The sequence below is a fragment of the Rattus norvegicus genome, chromosome 10 (genome assembly GCF_036323735.1).
Source record: "Rattus norvegicus strain BN/NHsdMcwi chromosome 10, GRCr8, whole genome shotgun sequence".
NCBI lineage: Eukaryota > Metazoa > Chordata > Mammalia > Rodentia > Muridae > Rattus > Rattus norvegicus.
The window spans coordinates 53,650,001-53,675,863 of NC_086028.1; the positions used below are offsets into that span (position 1 = coordinate 53,650,001).

At 46.9% G+C, this 25,863-nt stretch overlaps 1 protein-coding gene and 1 non-coding gene across 6 annotated transcripts in view; one reads left to right on the forward strand and one right to left on the reverse strand.

Moving 5' to 3' along the window:
* The window catches only part of Pik3r5 (phosphoinositide-3-kinase, regulatory subunit 5), a 68,082-nt gene that overhangs the window by 18,532 nt on the left and 23,687 nt on the right, over positions 1-25,863 (forward strand). Inside the window, exon 2 of one of the 5 annotated variants that reach the window (XM_039086573.2) lies at positions 14,230-14,307. The exons of 3 other annotated variants lie outside the window; for them this stretch is intronic. The gene's annotated coding sequence lies outside the window, so the exon portion shown is untranslated. Of the gene's footprint in view, positions 1-14,229; positions 14,308-20,883; positions 23,916-25,863 lie in introns of those variants that run through there. One more of the 5 variants, XM_063269618.1, reaches the window with a different exon arrangement.
* Trnat-ugu2 (transfer RNA threonine (anticodon UGU) 2) lies at positions 17,164-17,236 on the reverse strand. The gene has a single exon. It is a non-coding gene; the product is annotated as a tRNA-Thr (tRNA).

The window sequence follows — 25,863 nt, forward strand, 5'->3', positions numbered from 1 at the left end:
AGATGTGGAATGAAGTACCAGAGACGGGATCTGCCAGGAGTCCTCATAGGCAGCATGATATAAAGACTAGAAAGAGGTGCAGGAGTGAGCCAGCAGGAACCCAGGAGAAGTGAAACGTCCTCCAGGCAGAGGAAACAGCAAGGGCACCAGAGGCAGGAGCATGTCTGCTGTGCTGATGAGATTGATCAGGTCTTCACAACGTGGTGACCTCCACATGGGCAAGGGCAGAGCTCAGCGTCTGAGAGGGACAGCGAGGATATTAGTCATCTTCGAGTCTACCACAGCCTCAGGCATTGTTCTTGTGGTTATATCTGCTAGGTGGGAAAGGGTTTTACCCGAGTGAGCGAGCGTAGGAGAGACAGTCTCTAAGGGCTCTTCTCCCTCTGACTTGCTGCGATTGTCTTAGTTGCCTGGTACACAGCACCATGGCTTTCTGAGTTTCCTCATAAACCTTTCTGAACACATGGCACAGCAGCGTCTAGTAATGCGGTCTAGTCTCTGACACAATGCCTGGTGTGGATGTCACACTGCCCCCAGAATGTACGATGTCAGCCAGCTCCTTGACTCTGGGTGGGTCGGGAGTCAGACCTGGTATAGCAGGGTGGTATCTCTGAGTCAGTGATGCGTTCAGCACTTGAAGCCTTGGCTGGGGAGATAGAAACATCTGGAAAACAGAACTGTGGATCCGAGTGCCCACAGACCCTTCTCTACATTTCTTGGGCTCCCTCACATCAAGGCAAACTCTAGGTAGAAAAGGAGACAGTCGCTGCCATTTATGGCCCAGCCTCGGAAGCTGCAGCAGGCTACTTCCATTGTAATTCATTGGTTGTCCCCGGTTTAAGGACAGAGAACTTAAAACCCACTTTTTGAGGAACTAGAGTCTAAGGGACTTTAGAGACACCATTATGGGCATCTTTGGGTACTATGATGTTACCATATACCTTCTGTTTTCTTGTTTTGTTTTGATTTTGGAAACCAGGTCTTACTACATAGCCAAGACCAGTCTGGAACTTGCTATGTAGCCCAGGCTGGCCTCAAACTCACCATCCTCACACCTCAGCTCTCTAAGTCCTGGGCTTACAGTCATGCACCACCATTCCCACCTGTACACTCTGTTTTCCTATGGTGAATTTTCAGGGACTTTTCTCTTTCCTCTGCTGCCAACAAGAGTGTCTCAAGCTCCTTTTGAGTTAGTCATGGAATCTCCTGGCTGAAGAGGACAGTCAGGAGCCAGATGGAGGAGCGTAGCTCTGGAGTTGGTGTTCTGTCCCCTCTGTCCCCTAGGAGCAGCATGTAGAGCAGGGTAAAGGCAGACCTGTTAGCTTGTCAGGGTGAATTCCCATGGGGCATCTGACTACATTCTTCGAGTGACTAGTTTCCAACAAATCTAATGAATCCTGGCTGTGCCATCTGACGGGGTAAGGGCCTGAGCCTGCCTGGATGGGTAGTGTGTGTTCCTATCCTCCTTTCAAAGTGAGAGAAGGGGGGCAAGTCAGGCCTTGGTAGAGAGAAAGGCTTGCTGTCTTCCTGGACTGTCCCATGGCAGAGCTGTCTGTATCCTAGCCCTAAACCCTTGGTTGGGTTCTGTATTTCTCCTGTTGCCAGCTTATTCATTTTCTGGGTACTCGATTGACATGCACTTGCTAACCTCTAGTAGGAAACTGTGGATAGAATGGATAAAGGAACAGGTATGCTTTCCCCCTCCAGTGTAAGGGGTCAGTGTCTATTCGAGCTCCCTGGATATAATGATCTGTGTGCTGTTGTGACAGGCTCTTGGGCCTTAGGTTGCCAGACACGGAAGGGTCTCCAGGATTGTGTTTGAGCAGGTTGAAAGTGTCCTGGTGCTTCTCTCAGGACCACCCACATTCCCGCTATGGTGGGGTGCCTCTGAGGTCTAGAGACAGGTATAGAAGTGGGGTTGGGCCCAGGAGTTTCATGTTTCCATATTTCTAGCAATTAGGTTCCCATCTTCAACTTTCTAGGGAAGGAAAACCTACCCCATCTCATTCTAGAACAAAATCTTGGAATGTTAGCACCTGGGGGAACTTTATTTATAAAATGAGTGGCCCCTACTTCAGAGACAGGGCAGGTGTAGAGCCAAACACAGAAGGTACTCGACAAGATGTGTCCTCTGGGCACAGCTGATGACACTGTGCAATTGTTGTCAATCTTTAGGTGTGACAGCCAAACCATTAGTTGAGAGAATGCCCTTGGTTTTAAGAGATGCACACTTGAGCAGAGCATGATCGTGTTTACCTTTAACCCCAGACTTAGGAGGCAGAAGCAAGAGGATTTCATAAGTTCAAGGCCAGCTTAACTATATAACAGGCTCTGGGCCAACCAGGGCCACAAAGAGAGACCCTGTCTCAGACGAAGCAAAACAAACCGACAAAAAAGACACTTGTCAATATCTTGTTCTGTTTCCCATGGTTGGGTGGGTTGCAGACGTATGTTGAATAAATTTCCATCGATAATGAAATGGATAAACCATGGTGGTCCTGCGAGGTTATAATGAAATTGAAAATTTTCTATTGCCTAGTGATGTGGCTGTCACAGAACTGGAGCACACCACATTACCACATTACTCACAGACTTGTGATGATGCTGGCGTGCTACGAATCATGTAAAGGGCAAAGTGCATACCTATGTAGGGTGGTAATACCTTCATAATGACAGTGACCCGTGTCACTGTTATTGGCTTATGTATTTACTATAGCCTACTTGTAACTATTAGTTTGGGGAGGCCACAACATCTGCCCCAACATCGGAGTAACTGAGTAGATCTCGGGCGCTGGCTACGCACCCATTCCTACAACACCCAGAAGAAGCCCGACTCCCAGGAGCTCTAACAAATCCAGGATCACAGTTTGAACCTGTATCCGGAGCAGACCTGGGGTGCTGGCTCTGTATCCATCCCTACAACACCCATGGGGAGCCTGACTCCCAGGTGCTCTAACACACCCATGATCCTAGAATCACAGGATCACAGAGACAGCTGGACTCTGAGACACAACCTGAGTTCTGAGACAACCAGAATCACAGGAGGGACAGGCTCCAGTCACAGACAGCAAGGGCAGGTAGCACTAGAGATAACCAGATGGCGAGAGGCAAGCACAAGAACATAAGCAACAGAAACCAAGGCTACATGGCATCATCAGAACCCAGTTCTCCCACTACAGCACGTCCTGGATACCCCATCACACTGGAAAAGCAAGATTCTGATTTAAAATCACATCTCATGATGATGATAGAGGACTTTAGGAAGGACATAAAGAACTCCCTTAAAGAAATACAGGAGAACACAGGTAAAAAAGTAGAAGCCCTCAAAGAGGAAACACAAAAATCCCTTAAAGAATTACAGGAAAACACGAGCAAACAGGTGAAGGGATTAAATATTAGTTTGGAGATCTTCCTTCTGCCTACAAAAAATGTTTACTGTCGCACAGCATGCTATATTATGCCAGAGGCAGCCTCCTGTGACTGTCCTCATGTTAGTGCCCTGTGGCATCTGCAAATTGTTGAATGGTGTGTTCCCCACATCCATATCCTAAGGATGCACTTCCCTGTTGAAAGTAACACACGACTACATTCAAGACATGATAAGCACAACCTGCAGCTCAGCAAGGCGTATGTGTCTCTGTGTATAACACGAGCATTAGATCTCCCCAGTTAAGGTGACTGTCAAATAGGAATAAGGCAGAAAGGACAGAGACTGCAAAATGCTCTCCTTTTCTCCTTCTGTGGCTCCTTGCTTCAGCCTGCCTCTGCCTTGCCTCTGTGGGGGCACAGAAGGACCGAATTGGACTTGCTTAGAAGTGAATTGCTTGTAGCCTGAGTGGAAACCTCAGCTCGGCAGGACCCCGAAGGGGAGGTGACATTTTCCCAGGGCCTGGAGCATCAAAGTTTGCATGAGGAGTAATGTGGGGGGTTTGATGAAGGAGCAGAAAGAAGACATGGGATGGATGTGGAAGGGCTCTCCCAGAGACAGGCAGCTTATTGAATGGGTTTAGGCAGAAGGCAGCAGGCATGCTTCTTGGGGGAGGTCAACAGAAAAGTAGACGGTTGTAGAGGTTGATCTTCAGCCCCAAATCATAGCCTGACCATCCAACCCTCCAAGGGCTTTTAACTGCCCCGGGGAGCCTTGGAAACCTCTGTAAGAACAAACAAACAAACAAACAAACAAACAAACAAACGGTGAGCTGGGGACTAGGTGGAGTGGGACCCCTTGTGGGAAGCTTCCTGGGTGACCTTGCTTCTGCTTAACTTATCTGTTTCCTGTTGCCAAGGAAACATAGCTCCACTGGTCTTTCCTGGAGCCCTTACACCATCTTACTAGAGATTCCCAGGGAATGTAGATAGACCTGGGGGAATTCCCCCCATGTAGCCTTCCCCAGATGGTTCTCTGAGAATGGCGTGCTTTCTGTTTCTTTATCTTAAGGCTGACACGTTAATGCACTAACGTGACAGGCGGGATCTGAAGTAGCTGTGGGATGAACTGGCAGATAGCGATGGGTTGCAACCTCCTGGGCTGGCTGTGGCAGGGAGTCCCCTGGCCCTGCTCCTCTCTGGGTCCTCAGGCTGCAGTCTTGAGGTGTTCTGACACATCCTGTGCCCCAGCCCACCACTGGCTGCTCTCGAAGCACAGGCCAGATGTGCAAATTCTGCGGCTGTGCCTGGGGTGAGTGCACTGCAGCTTGCTTTTCTTGGAAATCATTAGTGATTTGTTAGAAAAACAGGAAACACTGGGGCTGCTGCTGTGCATCTTGACTTTTCTGTTTTTGTTTTTGAGTTCCTTTCATCTATGTCAGGCCCAGGTTGTTTGGAGGCTGTTGCCTCGCAGCTCAGCCCTGCAACGCCTCCTCCTAGCACTCGTCGTCGTCTGCCCACCTTCCTCTTTCCTCCTTCCTTTTGGCTTCTGCAGCCTCCTCCTTCAATCCCAGGGACTGGTACAGAGACGGGTCAGATGAGGTAACCATGGAAACATGATGAAGGATGTCTGTCCCTCTGTAAGGTCTGGAGTAGGCAGAGCCTGTCTGTATCTGCCTCAGCCCCAGATCTATTCACCCACCAGTTCACTATGGTTAGACTGGAAGTCAGCTGCCTCTGCATGTGGGACCTGCTGTGGCGGGACTTGTGAAGTGACTACCACTGACCTACTTCTGCTCCTCGTATGACATCACTATCATGGGAGGGGCTTCATCTCTGCCTGGTCACACAGGAGTTGGAGGAGCTCTGAGATATCACTCTCTGTCCTCAGGGCCACTGCAGTGGAAAGAGAAGACAGTCTCTCCAAGTGTCTGGAATACAGAGGGTAAACATGGAGGGGAGAGACTGTAGTTAGGCATGTATTGGACCTTTAAGAAAGTTCTAGAAAGTGCTGCTGTTTCCTAGAGTCACCTGTGGGGTTTTCCCTGAGTCTCATCAGCTCAGGGGTAAGCACTGAGGATGTCTGGTGGTTAATTCACTCAGACTGCTTTGCTGACGATATTCACCCCATAATATAACCATGTGGAAAGCCCGTCTCCTTCCGATGACACAGAGGCCCGGAAGTTATTCAGCTTCCCCCATTGTCTTCCACTCTCCAAGCAGGGCCCTGGGGCATGAGATGAGCTGTGCCTCCCATCCTGAGAGGACTGGACTGTCTGAGCTGTCATCGCCTTTCTTGCATTCTGTGCAGATATCTAGCCCGGAGTGTTCATTCATAGCTGCAGTCTTGACACCATACCTCACCCCAGGGGAGCCGGGCTCAGGCACTGCTGTTTTTGAACTCATATAAGAAGTCTGATATGAGAGGTTAGAAACTCCCCCACACCAGCCTGGGGTGTTGCTTGGCAGAGGCAACTGAACTGTCCCAGAGACACAGTGTGGGAGACAGAGCGGATGATACACTGTGTAGGGAGAACCCAAAAGCAAACGGACTGAGGGGAGGGAGGCTCTGAGCTGGACAGGGAGAGGGTCAGCAAGGTCATTCCAGGACTCCAGGACACAGCGAGCGAGCGAGCGTCTACAACTGATAGCAGGCCTCACAGCTACGGGACACTCTGGGGAGGGGCGGGAGGCAGAGATTCTCACCTGCAGCTGTGCCTGGGGCCCATGCGAGAGAATGGAGGACAGGTGACATTTCTAACTGAAGGCTCGTGTTTCCTTTCACTATGAACATAGTCAATAAGCCACAGTCATATCAGCAGCACCTGTGCCTTTGTTGGCCACAGAAATCCAGATGTGCGTGCATGCTTTTCTCTACCGCGGTTGCAGATAGCTTCTGTCCTTTGTGCTTTCTTTTCTTTAACAAAAAAAACATTTCAGAGTTGTGGTAGAAATTAGACTGACTGCTGGGTTTTGTTACTTAATGTGTTGGTTATACTATTTCTTTAGAAATCAGGTTGTTTAACAGTATTAGCAATTGTGTTTCCATGGTGCGCTGTTTGCTTACCTGGCTGCTGCAGTTTCTCTGGCCCCTCTCTCCCAATTTCATTTTATATTATTTTATGTGTACAAGTGTTTGGGCTGCATGTGTGCCTTTGCACTACTGACATTCCGGTGTCCAGGGAAGCCAGAAGCAGCCTTGAGGGTGCTAGGAAGCAAACCTAGGTCCTTTGGAAGAGCAGCAAATGTTCCCAGCCCTGCGGCATCTCTCCAGCCCTTCCCCCACACCCCTGCTTCTCTTTACACGGCTTAGGACTCTAGCTTACGGAATGATGCTGCCCACATGTAAGATGGGTCTTTCCTACCTCAGTCAACCTAATCTAAAACCTCCCTGAGAGACTTGCGGAGAGGTTTGTCTCCATGGTGATTCTAACACTTGTCAGGTCAACAATCAACATGAACCCTCACACATGGGATGTGCTTCCTTTGCAGTCCTGATGTAATCTCGCACATTTAAAACATTATTCTGAAGTCTGGAGACTTCTCCAAACTGTCGGGTAGGCTCGCAGCAAACAAAAAAGATAAGATGTGCTTATTACTAGAGAGCACACATTACGGGAGCAGTTAGCACAAGAATTCTAAGCATTCCCTGACAGTTTGAGGAGATTTTAGGCAGTGGGTAATCCTGAAGTTCTCATCTGGGCTCTCACTGGTTACAGGTCTTGAGAAAATGACTTACTCTCTCAGATCCGTGTTTCTCACATGTCAAATGGAGATGGATAACACTCCAAAGGATTGTTCTGTGTACAAGTGCCTTCCTAGGGAGGCTCCAGGCTGGAGAGAGGCTCCGTCAGAAGCAGGAGGCCTGTGGCTACAGCAGCGGCTTATTTAAGCCTAGGAGAGTCAAGTATGACTCTTCTCTGTCACAGAAGAATCGCTAGGCTCGGTTCCTTTCTGTTCATGTGGAGGGGCACGCTGGGGTCTTACCTCAATAGTGCTTTTCATCTTTTTTTTTTTTTGCTCTGCTGGAGTCTTAGGTATTTCCCGGGTCTGAATTTTGGCACATGAGTATAGTTATTGAAGAAATACTTAGGGCATGCCCACATGATAAAACACGTGGTCCTAGAAAACACGGTGAGAAAAACCAAATGCAAAAGAGCACATGTCACATGATCCTGTTTGTACAGAATGTCCACAAAGATAGAAGTGGATTCCTGGTTGCCAAGGACAGGGAGGTAGGCACAGGGTTCCTACTTCATGATGGAGATGGGCAAGCACCGGCAGAGGTGATGATTATGTAACATACTGACTGTTTTCTAAACACCAGAGTGCACACTTTATAGTGATGAATTTATGTGAATTACATTTCGATGAAAAGCAAAATTCTGCACCAACTTCACTGACAGTGAAAGGCTATAAGAAATATGGGCCTCTTTCACCCACAGACTGGACAATTTGGGTGGAATGGGTGGGTCCTTATTTCTACTGAAACTCACAGAGGGAGAACTTAACTGTCTGAAGAGCCTTCTGTCAGTTAAACAAAGAGAATCACTAATTGGCCACCTTCCACAATGAACAATATCAGACCCGCATGATTCTGATAAATTCTTAAGGAGACATTCTAATAAATACTTAAGGAGAAAATGCTAATAGGATACTAAAATCTACTCCAGAATATAGAAGATGGCAGAGTGTTCCTTAACTCATTTTTAAAGGGTCTCACTGTGTAGACCAGGCTGGCCTAAAGCTCACTCTGTAGACCAGGCAGGCCTGGAGCTCACCAGGTAGACAAAGCTGTCCTGGGATTCACAGGGATCCAGCTACCTCTGCCTCTCAAGTGCTGAGATCAAAACTGTACACCACCATGCCCAGCCTTAACTCATGCTCTGAGGTCAGCATTACACCAATGCTCAAATCAGAAAGAAGTGCTTAAGCCAGCAGATTGTAGTTTAACTCCAAGTTCCAATTACTCAAGGCTAACAAATAGGAAAGCAGTCATGGCCTGGGGAGGAGGCTCAGTTGGTACAGTGCTTTCTCAGAGTGCAAGAAGACCTGGGTTCAGTCCTCAGCACCACGTGACATGAATACGGTGGCACAGGCCCTCGTAATTCCAGCACTCAGGAGCTAGAGGCAGGAGGATTAGGAGTTCAGGGTTAATCTTGGCTGCCTGGCTGTCTTAAAAAGAGAGAAATAGGATCCACAGATATAGACCGGTATTCCCCATGCCCATGGATACAAAAATCTTCAACAATTGGTGGGCAATCCTAATTCAACAATGCATATAAGAACTCTCACCACAGCCAGAGACACTGTAGACCGTGAGGGATTTATTTCAGGTGCATGGTGTTTAGTCAGCATTTGAAAGTCAACTGGTGCAGCCCATGGCTTCCACAGGCTAAGAACAATCATAGTCACATCAATACATTTGGAAAAATAAGTTTTGACAAAGTCTTGCATCCAGGCACAGCAAAACTTCACACAGCACACTAAGATTAGGGAGTCATGTCTTCAACCAGAGAAAACATGTTTACAAAGAATGTAGCATCATGCTTAACGTCAAGAAACCAGACACTTCCTTACTAAGGTCAGGGACAAGCTTAAAGATGCTCGCTTTCTCCTCCTACTCAAGTTCATACTAGAAGTCTTAGCTAATGCAAAAACCAAGGAAAGGAAATACGGCATCTACAGAAAGGGAAGGAAGTCACGAAACCGGTCTCATTGTGGATGAGAGTGTTGTCTATCCTAAAGAATCCACAGCAGGGCTGGAGAGATTGCTCAGTGGTTAAGAGCACTGGCTGCTCTTCCAAAGGTCCTGAGTTCAATTCCCAGCAACCACATGGTGGCTCACAACCATCTGCAATGGGATCCAATGCCCTCTTCTGGTGTGTCTGAAGACAGTGACAGTGTATTCATACATTAAATAAACAAATCTTTAAAAAAATCAATATCAAATATCAAATATCAAAGTTTCTTGACCCAACAGACAGTTATAGCAAGGTTGGAGGATTGATTATATGTAAAAGTCAATTGCATCCCTATATAGATCAGCAATGAATTGTTGGAATTTGAAGTTTAAAAAAAAAGACCTCTCAGTACCATCTACATAGACATCAAAAATGAAGTAGTTAGGCAGAATCCAATCTGGAATGAAATACTGTAAGAGCTATATGTGGAAACCCCAAAACCAATGAAAGAAATCTAAGAAAAGATAAATAAGTAGAGAATATTTCATGCCCATGGATAGGAGACCTCACTATGGTTAGGGTATCCATTTTTCCACAGTTGATTTATGTCATCAGTGCAATCCAAACAAAACTACAACGTTACTTTGCAGATATGGACCAGTTTATTCTAAAGTTTATGTGGAAAGGAAAAGGCCTAAAGTAGAGAACGCAGTATTGAGGGAGAACAGAGTCAGAGGGCTGCCACTGTGAACTTCAAGACATAGCGTTGTGCTATGGCAGATTGAGGAGAAATAGACAAGTGGACCAGGAGAGCAGACGAGAGCCTAGAGTCAGATCCTCACAAGTATGCAATCAACTCATCTCCGACAACGGAGTGTAGACAGGACGTCTTTTCAACAAAGGAGGCCTAGCACACACAAACTCTATTTTTCACATAGAAAACTTCTTAGGGGTTGGAGAGATGACTCAGTGGTCAAAAGTACTTGATGCTTTTCCAGAAGACCCAAGTTCAGTTCCCAGTATCCATACTAGAATGTTTACAACAGCCTGTAACTCCAGCTCCAGGGAATCTGACCCCCTCATCGGGCCTGCACACACATGATGTGCTTGCTCTCTGTCTCTCTGTGTCTTTCTCTGTCTCTGTCTCTGTCTCTCGGTGTCTCTGTGTCTCTCTCTGTGTGTCTCTCTGTGTGTCTCTGTGTCTCTGTCTCTGTCTCTCTCTCCCTCTCTCTCTCTCTCTCTCTCATGCACACACACACACATACACACGCAAAATTATGTAAAACTTATTCTAACTGAATCATAATCCTAAAAGTAAAGTACAAAGCAACATAGAGAATAAAAATTCTGGCTAACACAGAAGCAAGTCCCGACGGCTTAGGATCTGGTAATGAAGGTTTATTGACTTTGTTTTATAAGGCCTTCATTTTGAGGCATGTTGATAGAACCTTACAGATGCACATGAGGAAGGGAGACATAGCCACAGCCCACCCATCTTTCAGCTGCTGTTGAAGCAGCCTCTGGGAGTGCGATACTGCAGGGTTGAAAAGAATGCTCTTCCAACAGAATCCACCACCAAACACCCTCACTGTCTTCCTCTAGGGCAGCTGAGTCTTCATGGACCTCAGAAAAGTCTCCTATCCCTTGCCTACAGTCCCAGCTCCATCTCTGTTTCTGTGATAAAATACACCGACCAACAGAAACTTAGGAAAGAGAGGGTTTAATTTGGCTTATAGTTCCCGATTCCAGTCCTCTGCTTGGTCTTCTCTAGCTCAAGACCCCCAGCCTAAGTAATGGTGCTATTCACAATGGGCTCTGTCTTCCTACATCAATGAACAATCAAGTTAACCTCCCCAAAAGACATGCCTTGAGGCCAACCTAATCTAGGCAGTCCCTCAGTTGAGTCTTCCAGAAGATTCTGGGTTACAGCTAGTTAGAATTCAAAACTGTTTAGTGACAGTTATCAGAGCCGCATACCATTTACCGAACTTCATGTCAAATCAAACTTGTGGTCCAGCTTAGCTTACCCACACAGCTTGCCCTAACTTTGCCAGATCTCCATCAAATACCACAGTGGGAGACTGGTAATATCAACCTTACATACAGCTGGTGGGTACCAATCCACTAGCTGGAGGTAGAGCTTGGTCTCAGTGGTAGCAATGGCAGCATTGACACATTTGTGAGCTAAATTACTATGATACAACAGGCAACAGACCGTGTGATTACCAGAGCGAGGGGCACATTTCACCATTTGACTAGCTGGCTCAAACCAGGTGCCTTTGCTAGGAAGCCCTCGTGGCAGGCTTTCCCAAGCAGAGGTCACAGAGGCCTATGTGGCCAGGGGGAAGTGGATTCTGTCAGATCAACACCTGGGGCACCATCTAACCTGAAGTGGTGGAGGAAGTTACCGCCCGACTGATGAAGCAGATACAGTTAGTGTAGGTTTGTGAGCGTATGTACAATGTGGGCAAACACTCATACGCGCATTAAAAAGAAACAGCTCTTTAAAAGAAGAATCGTTTTATTTTATTTTAAAAGGAAAAGAGAAAAAAGAATTTAAATAATATCAAGTGGAATCCCCCACTCATCCTGGCGGGGGCGTCTAGGCGTTTAGAGTTGTTCTCTAGTCTCACCATGGTGGCTGCTCTCTTAGTGTGGGGAGGAGACTAAGGGACAGGGCCAAGAATAGGTCCTGTTTTCATGCTCCGGTCTTAAGGGTGGTTCTTAGGAATTTTGGGTTCTGACCTGAACCTCTTTCTTTGGCCTTTAGCTGAGGGGGAAAAAAAGGAGGAACCGTGGGTGTCCAGAACTGACCTAATCAACAGCTCTGCAGCCTGAGTCACTGGGGTGTTGTAGTCAGTGTGATTTCCCCTCAGGCCTGAGGAATATCCCCTATTGCTCATGTGCTCCCGGGTACGAATTTGGGTGGAGCTTTGGTTTGTACACTCATTGTACAAGGAGACTCGGTCCAGGCCCCACGCCAGGTCAGAACCATTAACATGGTGGACAGGCCCCGTGGGGCCAGAAATGGGAAGAGTCCATTGTAATGTAGTCACTGGGGAAGCAGAGAGGCTGTGAATATTGTGGGTAATGGTCTTGAGAGCAGCAGAGGGCGGGGGGAGCGGGGTCAGAAGACCTCCCTTAAAGAAGTAAGCTGAGAGTCAGTAAGGTAGCTGAGTGGGTGATGACACTTGTCACCAAACCTGAGCCCCTGAGTTCAACCTGGGGACTCACAGGGTACAGGGAGAGAAGTGACTGTTGTTAGTTGTCCTCTGATCTCCTCACGTGCACTGTGGATCTACCCACACCCATATAACACACACATAAGCGTAATTTTTAAAAAGATATGGCTGAGAGATGACTCAGCAGTTAGGAGCTCTGGCCCCCCCTTTTGGAGGCCTTTGGTTCAGTTCCAAGGACCCACAGCCGGCTGTAAACTCCAGTTCCAAGAGACTTGATGCCCTCTTCTGGCCTTCTCTGGCACCGGACACAAGTGGTACACAGACATAAACGCAGACAAAACACCCATACACAAAAATAAAAATAAAAAACAACTAAATAAGGATATGAACCTTAAACAAGACAGAAGAGTGCAAGCTGCAGAAAGAGGGAAGTCGGGAGTTCGACGCCAGCCTGGGAGCAAGCCCTTGATATCTATACAGTTCTGCTGGTTTTGGGATTCCATTTGGGTGCCCCAAGCCCCGAGGTTTGAAGCGTCAGCCTGTGAACATTCCCTCATGCCCATTCCTGGACTACCTTCTCTGTTAGCTTCCAGGTGACCGCCATCTTGAGTTATTTCTCTACTAATTCGTTTTGTCTGTTTTCAAACTTCTTGCACCTGCGTTTTTTGTTTTGTTTTGTTTTGTTTTGTTTTCCATTTCTTTTTTTTTTTTTTGGAGCTGGGGACCGAACCCAGGGCCTTGTGCTTGCTAGGCAAGCGCTCTACCACTGACCTAAATCCCCAACCCCTACCTGCATTTTTTAATTACCTTTCTTCACACACCATGTTTTGGGGTTTCACCCATGTCATTACATGTATTCATGAGTCTCTCCTCTTCGGTGTATGGCTCAGTAATGATACATTGTATTATAGCCATTGCATAATAGCAAATCATCCTTCTGTTGATAGATCAGGGTGGTGCCGGTGGGAGTTTATTTTGAATAAAACTTTCTATGAACAGTATTGCCCAAGTCTCTTGTCAACATAAGGTTTCACTTCTCTTTTTGGGAAAGCACAAACTAATTAGGTCAAAGGCTGGGTGATTGTTTAATTTTGTGAAATTGCCAAACTGTTTTTCAACTTTCTACCATTTCACAACTCCATCAGCAATGTGTGACTGCTCCATATCCTCATCAACTTGCTACTGCTATTCTCTATTTTAGATGTTCTAGTGTCTGATTGCTTCATTGTGGTTTTAAATGTGCGTTTGTTGATGACTAACTGTTCTGACAATATTTTAATGTGTTTATTGCCCACATATATCTTTTATTAAGCACTTGTTCACTTCCGGAAGGAATCATTTGTGTGTGTGTGTGTGTGTGTGTGTGTGTGTGTGTGTGGTATGGTGTGGTGTGGTGTGTGTGTATGTATGTGGTATATGTGTGTGTGTGTGTGTGGTGTGTGGTGTGTGTTTGTGTGTGTGGTGTGGTGTATGTGTATGTATGTGGTATGTGTATGTGTGTATATGTGTGTGTGTGTGTGTGGTGTGTGATGTGTGTGGATGTGCATGTGCGTGTGTAATATTTTCTTTTAGTTTATGGCTTTTTTTTTTGCTTACTTTATAATCTCAAAGACTAGAAGCTGAAAAAATTATAAACTCCAGTTTATCAACTTTTAAAAAAGATTTATTCATTTTATTTTACACGTGTGAGTGTTAGCCTGCATGTAATATATGTGCACAGTATGTGTGCCTGGTGTGTGCAGAGGACAAAAGAAGGCATCAGATCCCTGAAACTGGAGTTGAGGTATGAGCCGCCTGAAGTGGGTGCTAAGAACCGAGCCCAGATCCTCTGTGAGAGCAGCAAGAGCTCTTATGAGCCATCTCCAGTCTGCCCCCTTCACAGTACTCCCCCACGCCTCTCCTCTTCCGCGTTTTCTACTGGGACCCCATTGATGCAGAGAGTAGGTCTTCCTTCAGACTCCTCTTCAGTCTGTTTTTGTCTCCGTCGTCATCAATAGGTTCAAGGAGGAGACAGCAGAGTAGCCGTGGAGAGAACATGGAAGCCGATGTTAAGACTCCACGCTGCACCTTTACAGGTTGTTATGAATGTTCTTAAGGGATGGATGTGTGCAGGGCTTTGTATGTCTAGGTGGGCAATTATATCTTATCAATTGGGTCAGAGGTTATTGTGTTGTGTGCTCTTTCTTGTGCAGATTTAATGTAAGAGAGTATGCGGCGGCTGGAGACACTGGGCTGCCACGGATTTGGGATGTGTTTCTGCCAAGATATCCAGCAAAGAGTTGTTCAAAGTTGAACAAAGTTTAAATTTGTGTTTCTCCTGCTCTGTCCTCTATTCTGTGGTTGAGTCCACACATTGAGGGGTTTTGTTTATTTGTAACACACTCATTTAGTAATACTATTATCTCCTTTTTCTTCATTTACCCTTCCCTCCTTCCCTCCCTCCTTCCCTCCCTCCCTCCCTCCCCCTCCCTCCTTCCCTCCCTCCCTCCCTTCCTCCCTCCCTCCCCTTCCTTCTTTTGTGCTTAGGGAGTTTATAATTGCCTAGTGAAGCGTTTCCCCCGGCTGTTTTAAAATTTTGACATCTCTCATCCTAGTAGTGTCCTCTATTGACTTAAAATTTCTTATTTCATATTTTAACTGTGTGTCTGTGCATGGGTTTCTGAACACGGGTATAGAGGCCTGTGAGGGCCAAAGAGAGTCAGACTCCCTGGAGCTGGAGTTATAGGTAGCCGTAAATTGCTCGATGTGGTTCTGGGACCAGAAGTTGGGTCTCCCTGAAAGATCAGGAAGCACTCTTTTTTTTTTTTTTGTTTGTTTCTTTTTTTCGGAGCTGGGGACCGAACCCAGGGCCTTGCGCTTCCTAGGTAAGCGCTCTACCACTGAGCTAAATCCCCAGCCCCTCTAGGTGGCTTTTCAATTTCCTTCCACTTTGGTTGTTGTTGTTGTTGTTATTGTTGTTGTTGTTGTTGAAATAGTCTCTTACTGAATTTGAAACTAATTGACTCATCTAGTTTGGCTGTCCAGTGAGCTTCATGGCTTTATCTCCACTCCATCCCATGGTCTAGTCCTCTGTTCCAGTTATAAATATGCCCCACCGCACCCAGCCTTCTGCATGGGTGCTGGGATCTAAACTCAAGTCCAAAGACTTATGCACAAACCCAGCCATCTCCTCAGCCCCATGACAGGTTCTTCTCTTTATTGAAACACGGTCATTGTGGATATTGTGGGAGTTATGAGGATCGGAATCTTATTTCAATCTTACGTTTTAGCTGCCTTTTCTGACACATCTCCAGCGGGGAAATGAGGATCCTTGCCTCATTACTGCTGGATGCGGGTGGAGTCCTGGTTCCATCCTTAACCTCGCTGACACTGGGGAGGGCCCTTGTTACTAATGGGTAGAGAGGGGGTCCAGCCTTCTATTAGGCTGCCACCTATTCCTCTCTGGCTGGAAGGAGTGCATCATTACTGCTCCAGCGTTACCATGGTGGTGGGAGAAAGGATAACCTCACTACTGCAAGTTACCAATGAGAGTCTAGACTCTGCACTAGACTTCTCTTAACACCACCTGTTGTGGGATGGGGATGCTTACTGTCTAGGATGGAAGCAAGGTTCCACTGCCTACTGGCATCATGGGATGGGAGAGGCTCTTGACCACTGTGAGAGTGAAAGGCACGGCTTTCTTCTGGTTTTCTCAGTCCCCTGGCAGAGGTCTGGGACGCCTCTCTGTAGATGGCAGAGGGGAAGCATTCCCTTTGCCCTGGCCATCCCTGGTGGCAGTGATGTTACACTTTCTGTGTGGAGCTCAGATGGAACAGGGACTCTGTGGCTTGAAGGCTGCCTGTCTTGTTAAGCTGCTCCATTCCTTGTCCTGGGGAAAAAGCCAGCTTTCCCATCTGTATGCACCGATTATCTAGGCTGCTAGTTCTTCACTATTGAGACTATGCAAGCAGGAAGAAGACCCAGGGAACCTGCTGCTGTGTGCTCCTGTCCTTCTGTGTCCCAAAGTCCTTCCTGCTCTGCCTCCCTCTACCCTCCAGAGTCCCTTAGGTACTTACACTGTCTGGCATGGGCAGGTGCGCTGTATGGGAAGAACACAAAAATGAAACAATTTTATAGAGGTAACACCTGTTCTTTGTGTGATTAAAAGCAAGATGTAGGAGTCCGGTAGCCCAGCTGCACAGGGCTTGCCTAGCATGCACAAAGCCCTAGCTTAGATCCCCAGCACCCCACAAATCAGGCGTGATGGTATATGGCTGCACTCCCAGTCCTGTTGAGGTAGAGTCAGGGAGAATAAAAGTTCATGGTCATTCTTGACTGCATATGAGTTTATGAAGCCAGCCTAGGCTAGCTGAACCATTGTCTCAAAACAAAACCAAAGTATAAAATATCAATTATTATAAAATGTTTAGAGATGAATCTAATTTTCCTCTTGGATTGGGGATAATTGTCATTAGCATGTTGGCATGTGATTTTGTTTATATGGAATATTTGAAACAGAGCCTCCCTATGTAGCACTGGTTATTCTAGTCTCCCTGGCCTTAAACATATGGATATCTGCCTGCCTCTGCTTCCTAAGTTCTGGAATCAAAAGCATATACCATCATGCCTGGCAAAATCTGAATGTTTTTACTTTTTTAAAAAAATGTTTGGGGTTGGGGATTTAGCTCAGTGGTAGAGCACTTGCCTAGCAAGCGCAAGGCCCTGGGTTCGGTCCCCAGCTCCGAAAAAAAGAATTAAAAAAATTTTTATTTATTTTATGTATGTGAATACACTATTGCTGTCTTCAGACACACCAGAAGAGGGCATCAGATCCCATTACAGATGGTTGTGAGCCACCATGTGGTTGCTGGGATTTGAACTCAGGACCTCTGGAAGAGCAGTCAGTGTTCTTAACCTCTGAGCCATCTCTCCAGTCCCCAAAAGTAACTCGTAGGCCCCAGTGAGATTTGAACTCACAACCTCTGGTTTACAAAACCAGTGCTCTAACCCCTGAGCTATAGAGCCAGTCACTGAGTGTTTTAATAAAAGAAAAACTGGAAAAATCTCAAGATTCTTTTGGCCACAATTCCCAGAAACTAGATAAAGATATTCTGCTAGATAAACCAGAAAAAAAGAAACTCTGCAGCTTACGAGTGTTCCAAACAGTTCAAAAACTCCGAAAGGCTGTCACCTGCCTTCCTTCTCGCAGCTTAGTCTGTTGGGTTTTCGTGCTCTGTGATCATAGAACCCTCCTTGATACCATGAGCTCCAGGGTCTTCACTTCTGTCTTAACTTAATCCCTCTCTTCACTGGCCACTAATCTGTGAATCCCCAAGTGTAGATAAGCGATTCTCTCTGGGGTCAGGAGAGGGTGCAGCTGAACAAAGCAGAACTTTCCTTTGTCACCCCCAAGTCCTCTTCCTGCTAAGCTCATCTCAGCAAATGTACCCCACCAGCCTTGATGAAGGGAGAACACAAAGGGGATCAAACACCCCATAAATGCGCCTATTCCCTTGGGCACCTAAACTTAGTCAGCCGTAATTCCAACTCTACCCAACGTCTATTGAGATCTTTTTAAATTAATTTTTATCATTTCAAATTATATGTGTGTTTCCCCGTGGTATGTGGCTTTCAGTTCGGAGAGTCTGCATAGATGTACCCATTTTCCTGTATTTATAGAAATATGTATTCCCCCTTCTCTGTGCATTTGGAAAGATAGCATCAGTTTCTGAATTTTTAATATTATAGTAATAAATGGTCCCTCAGTGCTCTGGAGAGTTCTAGACTGGGCTAAACAGGACTCTGAAATCAGCGTCTGCTGATTCATAAAATGTTCTACAAACTGGACCAGAGAGATGGCTGAGTGGGCCAGGGAACCTGATGCCAAGTCTGATTCCACGTGGCAGAAGGGAGACCTGACTCTCGCAAGTTGTTCTCTGATCTCTCTCTCTGTGTCTCTCTCTGTCTCTCTCTCTGTCTCTCTCTGTCTCTCTGTGTCTCTCTCTGTCTCTCTGTCTCTCTCTGTCTCTCTGTCTCTCTCTGTCTCTCTGTCTCTCTCTCTGTCTCTCTGTCTCTCTGTGTCTCTCTGTCTCTGTCTCTCTGTCTCTGTCTCTCTGTCTCTGTCTCTCTCTGTCTCTGTCTCTGTCTCTCTGTCTCTGTCTGTCTGTCTCTGTCTCTCTCTCTGTTTCTCTGTCTTTCTCTCTCTCTCTCTCTCTCTCTCTCTCTCTCTCTCTCTCTCTCTCTTTCTCTCCACACACCCACGCACGCACGCACACGCCAAGGATGCAGACCTTTGCCTGCAGAGAAAAGGGTGGGACTGACTTCCCATGAACAGCGTGGAGGAAGGACATCAGCTTCCAGCTCAGGCCATAGGACCTGTGATGATAGAAACATGAATGGCTTAACCTGCTTGGGCCCCAGGAATTGTGGGTAACCACTTCAGGAGATTGAGGTCATTAGATGGAATCAGCAACCGGAGCTGCCTAGCACAGTATGAGACCGAAAAGACACTCCGTAGTGCCAGCCCGCCTGCCGTCTGCCCGCCTTCCTCCTTCCCTGCTCCTCCCTGTCTTCCTCTTTCTTCCCGCCTACTTGCTAGACTAGTGCTTCTCAACCTGTGGGTCCTGACCCCCGGAGGGAGTTCAATGACCCTTTTGCAGGGATCCCCTAAGACCATCAGAAAACACAGACATTGATGTTATGATTCACAACAGTAAGACAAATACAAAGTAGCACTGAAACTAATTTTACAGTTAGGAGTCACTTCAATACAAGGGTATCAATATTAGAGGGTCGCAGCATTAGAAAGGTTGAGAACCACTACTCTAGACTGAAACTCATGGAGAATTGACATTTCTGTGTAATATCACATCCATTAATTACTTGTGGTAAAATGCACATACCATATAACACACCATCTTAATCATGTTTGGATGAATCATTCAATAGCCTTAAAAATCATTTTTAAATTATAGTATCCCCAAAACTGGCTTCCAACTGGATGTGTAACTGAGGATGCCTCTGCACTTGTGATCCTCCTGCCTCGACTTTCTGAAAGCCAGAGTTGCACTTGTGTTCTTTCTCGCCTCTTTATGTGGTATTGAGGGTCACAGCACTTTACCAGGCGAGCCACACCTCACCCCTGTTCAGTAGTCTTTAGTCCATTCACCCAGTAGTGCAGTTGGTCTCCAGAACTCGTTTTCATCTTAGGTATCTGTACCCATTTAACCACTTCCTATCTCCTTCCCTCAGCCCTTGGCAACCATAGTCAACTTCCTATTCCTTTGACAGCTCTAGGTACCTCACCCAAGTGCAGTCATGCTTTCGTCTATTTGAAACCAGCTTATTGCACCCAGCCTAAGATGCTCAAGGCTCATCTGCATTGTGCTGTGTGTCCGAATGTCCTTCCTTTGAGAGACTGAATCACACATGCGCACACACATGCATGCACACACGCAAGTATGCACGTATGCACAAACACACCCCATATCTTGTTTGTCCATTCAACTCTCCATGGACACTTGGGTTACTTCTAGTCTTTGGCCACTGTATCCAATGCCTCTGTGGACATGGACACTCATGACCTTTTTTTCAGTTACTTTGAGCATCTATCCTGAAGGGGAGTGGCAGGATCTTGCTGTTTATCCTTTGAGGAAGCACCTTGTCCTTCCGCAGCTGCTACCTTGTTTCACATGCCCAGGCAGCAGTACATCCGGCTCTGACTTCTTCACAGCCTAACATTTACTTTGTTGTTTTTTTCTCTAATAGTAGCCATACTAATGGGAGTGGCCCCTTTTTGATTTGCATCTCCATGGTGATGAGTAGTGAAAAGGATCCTATTACTACGAGTGTTTCTGTGTATATGTGTGGGGTCCGCTTACCAAGGCTGGTGTGTGGAGGTCAGAAGACAATGTTGTGTAGTCTGTTTTCTCCTACTTCGGGTAGGTTCTAGGAATTGAACCGAGGTTACCCGTTTGTGTGCCTTCCGCCTTTTACCTACTGAGCCATCTCGTTGGCACTGAAAAACAGCTTTCAAGTACTTATTAGCCACCTGCATATTTATCTGGGGAAGTATTTATTCAGATCCTTTGTCTGTTTGGAATGAAGGGCGGTGATGGTGATGGGGTGAGTCATAGTTCTTTGCCTATCTGATATTAGTCCCTTATCACCCAAATTATAGGCGAGTCTTCTGTTCTGTGGGCTGGAGCCTTTGATGCAGAGTTTGGGCTCTTAGATCTAATTTAGTTTTGGCTCTGAGAACTAATTTGTCCAGGTTTTTCTTTTGTGGCCTGGATTTTTCTGTGTGTGGTGCTTTGAATGAGACATGTCTCCATAGTCTTGGGCTTTTGAATACTTGGTTCCTGGTTTATAGCATTGTTTGGGGGGATTTAGGTTGTGCAGCCCTGAGAGTGGATTTATGTCACCAGGATTTGAGATGATGATGATGATGATGATGATAGCAAAGAGCCTCCCCTGCTTCTAGTTTGCACTCTGTGCTTGCTGCTTGTGGTTAAAATGTGGTCTCTCGGCTTCCTTCTCCAGCTACCGTGCCTGTCACTTGCTGCCATGCCATCCCCTCAATTCCAGGCTCTAACCCTCTGGAACTATATGCTCAAGTAAGCTCTTCCTTCAATGTTGCCTTGGTCACGGGGTTTTATCCCAGCCACAGCCACAAGTGTTATTGCCCCAAAGCCATCTACAAATCCAGTGTGATGGAGCTTCTTCCCCATGTCCATGAATTTTGAAATTTTAATAATTCATGTTTAGGCTTGTGATTCTTTCCGTGTTGCTTATATATAATTCTGGATTTTTCTGCACAATGAGAGGGCGTGTGTTTCCATTTGCTCTCATCTTTTCTGTCTCTCAAAAGTTTTATTCATGGGGTTGGGGATTTAGCTCAGTGGTAGAGCGCTTGCCTAGGAAGCGGAAGGCCCTGGGTTCGGTCCCCAGCTCCGAAAAAAAGAACCAAAACAAAAAGTTTTATACATAAAAATTGCTAATTTTAAAAGTTTATTATTCGTTTCTCTTGATGCTGTTACAAGTGGGGCCTTTTCCCTAGAACATATCTTAAGGATTAAGAATTGAGAAATATTAATTTCTATGTCAATTTTTATCCAACAACACTCTCTAATTCTTTTCATTGTTACAGCCGTATTTTTTTGTTATTAACCGCGGTTTCTATAACATATTGAGAAGGGGCCAGGATAAAAGCCACCAGCTCTACCACCGACAGGGCTGTAGTTCTTGAAAGACATATGAGTTATAAGGTCTTGTACCTTAGCCACACACTCAGCCTGCAATTATTCAGAATACCCAGCTGAGCAAGAAATGAACTGAAACCGAGAATTTCAGAATACAAAGCCAACCAATGGAGAGCAGTGAGAGAAGCCAGCCTTTCGGCCACTGTACACACAATGCTGTCACCATAGTAACTATGCCTAATGTAAGTGCCCCAGACAATTACTTCAGCAGCTAGTCTGAATGTTTAATGCAAACCTGTATCTGTGCTTTAGGTCATGTAGTGACCCAACATGGAGTGAGGGCGTATGACACCCCCCCCCCGTTCAGAAATCATTGCAAAAATGACATGGGAAAATTCCTATCCTCGCCAATACATTTTGAACTTTTGATCAGAGGGAATGATGTCAGAAAACCAGAGTTCGTAAAATAGACATTTGAGATTCTGTTCCAGTAACTCTAGGAGAAATTAGAAAAGTAATTCAAAAATAACTCAGAGAAAAGAGCTGAGGTGACTCACTACCGTCAGGAGGGTGGGAGCCCTCATCCGAGCAAGTGTGTCTGGACTCAGACTTCCACTGTCTCTGATGGTAAGCCTTCCTACTCTCCTCGGGGTCCTCAGGAAGGTCAGCACTGGCTCAGAAGAGGAACTTGAAAAGGAAGTAGCCATTATTTAATGTTTCGGCACTGCCCATCAGGGGATCCTGCCTGGCAGCCCCTGGAATTTTACAACGGGGGCTCCTCTTAATGAGGGGAACCCAGGATTGGGCATCGGATACTGAACAAAGCAGGCCTTGCTTCCCGAGCTTTTGAAAAAGGTATCACCCCACTGTCTTCTGTCATCCCTTCCCCAGAGCCAACGGGGTTCTGCCCACAAGTCATAAGGAATGGCAGATGTCACTGAGTCATCGGGCCAAAATAAGCTGCATGCAGGGACAGGCGTGGAGGCTCCGAATGAGCCCACCCCTACTGTCATCTCTGTAGTTCACCAAGGAGCTCATCCACTGGACCTCTGCTGCTTCCCTCAGGTCCCTGGGCCAAGCATTCAGGAGACTCTAACTTTAAAAAAGTCATCTATTTATTTGCATGTTTATGGGTGTTTTGTCTGCATGTCTATCTGTCTGTATACCACGTGCATGCTGGTTGCCCAGGAAGGCTAGAAGAGGTTGTTGGATCCATGGAACTAGAGACACAGATGGTCATGAGCCACATGTGAGAGTTGGGAATTGAAATCTGGTCCTTTGGAAAGTCAGTGCTGGTAACCACTGAGCCACCTCTCCAGCCCCAGGTCCTAACTCTTAAGAGCCTGGACCAACATCTAGATGACTGCAATATTCCAGGGAGCCAGAGTATCAGAAACTCTGCCCTGGGCTCGGAGGATATCTGGCTCTGCCAAAGAGAAGACCTTGGTTGTCTCCTTAGAACCAGGCAGCACCGAGGAGTCCACAGGAAGAAGGGTGAGGAAGTCATGGATCAGCGGGCACTGGGGAAGTCTGCTATTGACACTGGGGGAAGGCTGCTAGCAGCAGACCAGGATACTGGACTCTGATACTTGTAAGGACAAGGGCATGGCGGAAGAAACTATGATGCCTGAAAAGGCTCATTCCTGTCTCACATTTGAGTCATGACAGTGTAAGGCAAAAGGGACTCACACTGGCCTCCCAGCAAGACCAGCTTGTCCATCATTTCTGGGGTTGGGCAGAGGGGCGACTTAACAACCAGTTCACACATTCCCTTGGGCTGGAGAGGCAGGACCCAGTATACTACCATACTGGGTGTCCTCTTCTGAATAATAAGGGGGTCCATTTTCTGGAAGAGGCAGGCTAGGCTGGGCAGCTGGTGTAGACACACATATCAGGGCTCAAGATTGCCAGCAACCAGAAATGGCTAACTCTGTAAGCAAAATACCAGGAACTAAGTTTCCCTTGGAGTAGAGACATGCATGGTTTTTCTTCTTTTTTTTAAAGATTTATTTATTTATTCATTATAAATACACTGTAGCTGTCTTCAGACACACCAGAAGAGGGCATCAGATCTCATTACAGATGGTTGTGAGCCATCATACGGTTGCTGGGATTTGAACTCAGGACCTCTGGAAGAGCAGTCAGTGCTCTTCACCCCTGAGCCATCTCTTTCCTTTCTAGCTGCATCTGATTTGCTGAGGGACAATGTATGCAGAGTTAAGAACCCTGACTCCCTGAGTTTGCATTCTGGCTTTGTTATCTGTGATGGTGTGTATATGCTAGGCCCAGGGAGTGGCACTACTAGAGGGTGTGGCCCTGTTGGAGTAGGCGTGTCACTGTGGGCGTGGGCTTTGTGGCCCTCATGCTAGCTGCCGAGTAGCCAGTATTCTGCTAGCAGCCTTCAGATGAAGATGTAGAACCTTCAGCAACTCCTGCACCATGCCTGCCTAGTTGCTGCCATGTTCCTGCCTTGATGATAATGGACTGAATGAACCTCTGAACCTGTAAGCCAGCCCCAATTAAATGTTGTCCTTAGAAGAGTTGCCGTGGTCTTGGTGTCTGTTCACAGCAGTAAAACTCTAACTAAGGCACTACCTCTTAGCTGTGTGAACTCAGACAAAGTATTCTACTCCCCCGTGACACTAATTGCCCATCTTCTTCTCCTGTCCCACTACAGTCCCACAGAGGTGGTCTAGCCTCCTGCCTCTTACTGCTGGGTTTTCCCACCCTGATGGTGACCCACTCAGGTAGATTAACAAAACGGCTCAAGTCCAGCTGTCTTCCTAGTGTCCTGCTACCCACACAGCGGACTTGTGAGCTGTCCTTCTGCCAATGTTCTCTGCCAATGTTCCCGATGAGTTTGTGTGACTTGGTGGTGCCTCACCTGGGTAGGAGACTCATATCCTCAGGCACTCTCTTCAGATCCCTCAAGCCCTTGCCTTTGGAGGGCATGTGCACCTTCCAGAATGGTCAATGACCCTTTTCCCCTTTGCAGTCTTACGGTGATGAGTCCACACCGTGCTGTTCCAGGTCCGTGCAAACAGCACCAAGATCGTTGCGGGCACTGTCCAAGTGCCTTATGGAACTTTAAACATTTATTTAATTATACATTATATGTCTATGTATGAGTATGTTTTTGTGAATGCAGATGCCCGTAGAGACCAGAAGTGTTGGATCCCCTGGAACTGGGGTGGCAGGTGTTTGTGAGCTGTTTGGTCTGGGTGCCGGGAACTGGAATTAGGTCCTCTGCAAGAGCAGCGAGTGCTCTTAACTGCTGAGCCACCCTCCAGACAACTTTAGAATGTAGGGCATTCAGCACTCTAAACTTGGGGTTGGGGTTCAGCCACAGCTAGGGAGAAGGGAAAGTCCTGCTTGCTCCCCGGTATGGGTGTGACTTCCCTGTAGTCCTACCGGGCTCCTGGTGGCCCAGAGCAGGCTCCATATCCCCTCCAGCTTCCACATTCCTCTTGTGGAAACTAAAGGACTGTTGGGCAGCAGGCTGCGTGTCTGCCTTGCCACTGGGAGTCAGAGCACTCAGGGAAGCTTGCCGCTCCACTCTGGGAAGGCAGAATGCAGCCTGTGGTAGGGAGTCCCAGCCTGTATTCTTCCTGGTGAGAAACAGTGGGGGCTGAGGTGGATACAGTGGCTCTCAATCTCCTGTGTACCCAGACACAGGTAGGGGGTGGGGGTGGGGGTGGGGGCTGGGGTGGGGGCTGGGGGTAGAGGGGAGTTGAGAATGATCTCGTGCACCATACAGAATGGGGACAGCTGAGCTGGGGACAGGGTGGAATCTAGTTTGGCTCCAAGTGAGTTCCAATAGTACAGAGGGGCTAAAAAGGAAGGCCTTCTCTGGGAGGTTTAGACATGGCTCTTTCCAATGATGGCCTTCCCCCTAATCCCCTCCTCTGCGGGGATCCCTGATAAAGGAGATGGGCCCTGCTTGTCCAAATTGCTTTATTCATGGTGGATGTGGATGCACACATCTTACTCGGGGTGAAGCAGGCATTAAATACCTTCTGTGGGAGGGAATGCTCAGGAAGGGAAGCTCATTGGCTAAACACTCAGGGGTGTATCTAGACACCTCATTCACATGAGAACTTTAGGTGTTTATGCTACATGACCAGTTGTCGTGGTCCTCTAATAGGATGCCATGGTTATGTGTTCCAGGACAGGTAGACCCTGGTTGGGGGCCAGTTCCAACACCTGCCTTTCTCAATTATGAGAATTCTGGGGACTTTTGAACCTGTTTCAACCTTACCAAGTCTTCTGTCTGGTGGCATGGTCCACTTACCCCATAAAGGACCACCTGAGGTGACTTCCTATCTTCCTCAAGAACTTGGCCTAGGATTGATGGGGGAGCAGCTATGAGGACAAAGGCTAGGTTGGGTCTCTAAAGTTGTCTGTATGAAGGTGTCTTCTGTTCCAGCGGCAGGTGCTGTCCTGGGGCAGGTG